The sequence below is a fragment of the Bison bison genome, unplaced genomic scaffold (assembly GCF_000754665.1).
Source record: "Bison bison bison isolate TAMUID 2011002044 unplaced genomic scaffold, Bison_UMD1.0 scf7180017864243, whole genome shotgun sequence".
In the NCBI taxonomy this organism is placed as follows: Eukaryota; Metazoa; Chordata; class Mammalia; order Artiodactyla; family Bovidae; genus Bison; species Bison bison.
In genome coordinates, this window is record NW_011494815.1 from 1,328,910 (window position 1) to 1,334,037 (window position 5,128).

At 45.7% G+C, this 5,128-nt stretch overlaps 1 long non-coding RNA gene across 1 annotated transcript in view; it reads left to right on the forward strand.

The window, feature by feature from the left end:
• Positions 1-4,619, forward strand: part of LOC104993681 — a 17,036-nt gene extending 12,417 nt beyond the window's left edge. The window contains exons 2-3 of the long non-coding RNA XR_825859.1: positions 3,109-3,186; positions 4,389-4,619. This is a non-coding gene — a long non-coding RNA (uncharacterized LOC104993681). The remainder of the gene's footprint in view (positions 1-3,108; positions 3,187-4,388) is intronic.
• The last annotated feature ends 509 nt before the right edge of the window (positions 4,620-5,128 follow it).

Consider the following 5,128-nt stretch of genomic DNA (forward strand, 5'->3'; position numbering starts at 1 on the left):
AAATGCAAAGGAATCTAGAGTGGCAGAAAGTAGATCAGTGATTCCTGGCAGGAAGGGGTTTGGCCAGGAAAGGGCAGGAAGGAGGGAGCTTGAGGAAACTTTGAGGGGTGATGGATGTGTTCATTATATTGATGGTAGTTATGGATTCATGAGTGTACACGTATACCAAAATATGTCAAATCATACACTTGAAATGTGCATAGTTATGGCATGTCAGTTATATACATCAATAAAGCAGGTTTAAAAAACACAAACTTCTTTGTGCTTTTTCATATGGTTCACATAGTTTTCAGTGTATGCTGCTAAGTCGCTTCAGTCGTGTCTGACTCTGTGCGACCCCATAGACGGCAGCCCACCAGGCTCCCCCGTCCCTGGGATTCTCCAGGCAAGAACACTGGAGTGGGTTGCCATTTCCTTCTCCAATGCATGAAAGTGAAAAATGAAAGGGAAGTTGCTCAGTCATGTCTGACTCTTTGTGACCCCATGGACTGCAGCCCACCAGGCTCCTCCATCCATGGGATTTTCCAGGCAAGAGTGCTGGAGTGGGGTGCCTTTGCCTTCTCCGTTTTCAGTGTATATATATTGCTTAAAAATGAGGGGTATGAGTTCCCAAAACAGGGAATGTGGGTTCGATCCTGGTCGGAGACCTAAAATCCCACATGTTGATTGCAACAGACAAAAACAAAAATGAAGGGGATACACTTTAGATAGAAAACCCCGAGCAAGGAACTTTGATGCTGTGTCCTGGGTAGTTGTATATGTGTTTGGGTCAGACATGGGATTCAATTATGTCAATATATTTTCGTTCTGCCTTTGAGAGAAAAGGGGCCTCCACTCTTGTCTCTCCACCTTTCCCGTCTCCCCTCCCTCTCCCCTTCTCCTCTCTTCTGCCCTCTGCCCCTTCCCCCACAACCCCCACTCTTTCTCTCCTTTTCTCTTTGGCTCTCATTCTTGCTCTGCATCAGAAAATCCTTTTCTTCAGCTGATCACGCAGCTTTAGAACATGTGACAACACTCGTAATAATGATAAACGATCGTTGCTGTCACTGAATAGTGTTTTATGGTTTATAACATGCTTTCCCCTATCTGTCTTCTGATTCTCACAACAACCCTTGGATGTAGAAATAAGAAAACAAAAGGCAACTGTAACCGCTTCTGCCTTCCAAGGAGGGTGGTAAATTTCACATCCCTGGCAAATCTCTTTGTTGCCCCCAAATAAATCTCTTTGTTGTCCCGATCCACTTTCAGAGACTTGTCAGTGAAGACAGCAGGTGAAAGATTCAGCCATTTCTTTTCCTCCAGCTCCCTCCCTTCAGCCCTGCGATGGCCTCTTAGCTTTAATAGAATAACCAGTCATTGGCTATGGGCCCAAAACTGAGTTGGGGGTTGTGGCAGACATTGTGGTTGCCTACCCAAAGTTTATTCTTCTCTTCTTACTTACACGGGTCCCTGATTTCATTGGAGGTAGCAATGTGCCAGCTGAAAAATTAGATTTCCCAGCCTCCCCTCTGGAGAAGAGTGCCCAGGTGAGTATCTTCTGGCCAATTGAATGAAGAAAATAACTATAGTGTAAGACTTCTGGAAATGCTCCCTGAAAAGGGCATTGACTCTGTTGGCAGGCCCCTTATTGGCCTTCCCTCTTCCTCTACCTGAAACATGGATGTAAGGACTTGTGCGGCAGCAGCCACTTTGCAGTCCTAAGGTGGTCTTGGTTGAGGACAATAGGCCCGTCCGAAGGATAGCAAAATGGAAAAATGAAAGTGCTACCTCGCCAGCCGTAGAATGCCCACCTCCAGACTTCTTTTACATGAGAGAAAAATTATGTAAGGCATTGTTTTACAGGTCTCTGTTGCAACAAAACACAGTCCTAAGTGAAAGAGAATTGATGAACTAAATTATTCTCTTTTTGAAGGGAGGGACAGGGAATTTCTGGGATGAATTCTGCAGAAGGGTGCTCTGAAAGGAGGGAGAAACAAGCGACATGGTGACACAAATCTGTTTCCTCAAGTCTCCTATAAAGCCTGCTGCGCATATGTAGATACCGTGTGTGCGTGTGGGGGGAGGTCAGGGGAAGGCGGTTGTGGTTCCTTGTCAGTGTGGTATGAGGCAGGGACGGCACCTGTGCGAGAGCAAGTTGATTCTTCCACCAAGCTAATTCCAAATAAATAGGATCTTGGATGTAGAGAATGAGGAAACATTAACATTTCCCTTTTATGCCAGAGAGACTGCTGAAAATGCTTATCTCAGAACACATGGGGTGAGTTTTGAACCCTTTGAATTTTTAAAATCTGGATTTGAATCCTAGTCCTAAACTTATATACCTGTGTGACTTTGGGAAAAACCTTTAACCTCTTTGGGTCTCAGTTTTTTCATCTGTAACAGGAGGGATTGGTCAAATTAAGTTCTAAGGTCCAATCCAAACCTTTTAATAGTCCATATAAAATATATCATTAAGAGATGATTAAATCTATGAAACCCTAAATGAGAATAAATTCAGCTTTATACAAATATGTACTTCCTAAGGAGAAGAATCCATTGTTTCACAAACTGCAATTCTTAGAGAAGCAGAATCTCATGAAGCCATGAATGTCTAGTACAGTTCCTATGCAGTAATCCATCCCTTACTGTCTTGATACATATGATAGTGATATTTTCAGCTCCTCACTCCTAGGTGCATAGGTACATTTACATTAGAAAATCTGCTTTAAACCTTGAAATTCATTTCCTTTAAATAAAGATGAAATAGACACAGTGGGAATTTTAAATACATTCTGGTATTATCCCAATATCAGAATGTGTGACATGGAGCTGGGAACATCAACAAGACTGTGGGAGGACTAAATTAGACAAATCAGGTAGTTTATTAAACACCCCAGGGCCTTCTCATCATAAATGCAGGCAAGCATCCCCAGAGTAATGGGGAGGGAACCCCTGCAAGCTCTAATCTCTCTATTCTGACATTTAATGAGCGTGAATAACCAGGGATGGGCGGTATGTTTATGAGTCCTCGTGAACCCAAGAAAAGGGTGATTTCAGAGTTCCTTTGGGATCTTTGATGTCTGGTCTATAAAATGTGTCTAAATTAATTGGGTTCTTCCTCATCCTCAGGACCTTGTCTTCAGCTGGACTGGAGCACCACGAACTCCAGGGGTAAAGGGAAGCGTCTAGAGCCCGATTCCTTCACCAGTGAGTATGTCATTGAGTTATTTGCTGAATTATCCTCCAAACTATAATTTGCATCCTGTTTTCTGGCAGCCTACATTTTTGTAGTTGGATGGGGGACAGCTTCCTGTTCTCTGCAATTGGAAAGCGGTTTAAGTACATCACACCTGTAAACAGAGCTCCTAACTGGCATCCACAGAGTAGCCCAAAGAAGGCAGGGACTCCCCAAGAGCAGTGAGCCAGCCCCCCATCTCAGGAGGTATCCAAGCAGAGTCAGAGACCAAATAGAAGGTTTCATAATTAAACGGGGAGGAAGACAAGAGGGCTTAAAGAAGTTCAGTTTTCTTTCCAGTCCTAAAAGTTGGGGATTCTATGACGTATAGAACCAAATGCTATTCAGTGGGAATAATGCTGCTTGTTGTTTAAGGCTTATTATGCACCAAGCCTTGTGCTGAATACTTCACTTGAGTTCTTTCATTTAATCCTGACATAAAAGGTGGCCTTGCACCCCTTTCACATGGTGCTCTGCAGGCGAGGGCACTGGAGAAACGAGGTCACACAGCCCCTGTGTGCCAGGCTGGATTTCAGCCCTGGTCTGAGGGCCCCAGAGCACGTGCTTTCTGCCTCTCCAGGGTGCTTCACCCACACAGGGGCCGGGGACACAGTAATGACTCGTCAGGAAGCTGTCTGGGTCCCAGCTGCAACCATCTCTCCTCTAGCACCCATTTTGTTATAAGATTAATTGATTTTGGGTTGTGCTGGGTCCTCATTGCTGCACGCAGGCCTTCTTCAGTTGCAGTGAGCAGGGGCTACCCTCTGGTTGCAGTGCACAGGCTTCTCACTGTAGTAGTTTCTCTTGTTGAGGAGCACAGGCTCTAGGCACACAGGCTCAGTAGCTGTGGGCTTAGATCATCCCACGGCATGTGGGATCTTCCCGGACCAGGGATTGAACCCGTGTCTCCTGCATTGGCAGGTGGATTCCTTACCGATGAGCCACCAGGATAACCCTAGCAACCATTTTTCAAGTTCTGTACACAAAGACATAGGAGAGTCTGGGTGATGGAGCTAGGAAAACAGGGGTTTGGGGCTGAAAGGTCAAAAGCTGCTGTACTGAGACCGTGGGAAAGGTAACCAGAGGAGAGAGCCCTAAAGCTTTGGTTTCCTGAGAGGGGCATTCCAGGGAAGGGAGATTCTAGCTGAAAGTGTTTCTGTTCCTTTGACCACAGCTTTAGTTCCTCTGAAAGACCTTGGCTGAGTGAGATGCTTGAGGCTGGAGCCAAGCCCTCGTCGCTCTCACCATCCCAAACCCCTCACGGCAGAGAACCAGCATCTCTGGAGCCTGAGCTGCTGCCCCTGGAGCCCACCCCCCTCAACCTGTTCATGAGCCCACCTGTGTCACCTGGACTCTGGCTACTCTCAGACCCTGAGATTAGAGTCCGTAGAAGGTGGGAGAGAAATTTAAGAGACTTGGCGTTCCCTCTCCCTCGCTTTCTCCTTCCCTCTCTCTCTCTCTCTCTCTCAAGGCAGCCCCCCGTGGTGTTTGTTCTCACAGAGGCCCTAGGAAGAAGGATGGTCACTTGCCTTTCTCCCAGAGATAATTGAAGAGAAGTAAGAAAGTACCTATGTTTGAAGGCAAAATGACGACAATTAATCTCTAAACACAGGGCCTTGCCATTAAATTCTTTGGAGAAACAAGTTTAGGAGTTTAAGGACAGTCGAGAGAATGAAATTGAATTAAGAGAAATAGTAATTAAATCAGGAAAGAAGTTTTTGCAAAGGGGATGGTGAAGGAAATTAAAACCAGTAATGCTGAAAAATGTGGTGGGCAGAGATGGGGCTGGGGTGGGTATGCTTTGTGGAGGAGAGGAAAAGAGCAGAGCAAAGCGAGTTGGGAGGTACAGAGTATTTGGCACTCAGGAAAGGCTTTGGAAACTGGTCTCCTTGAGAGACCAGGTGTCTGGCTCAA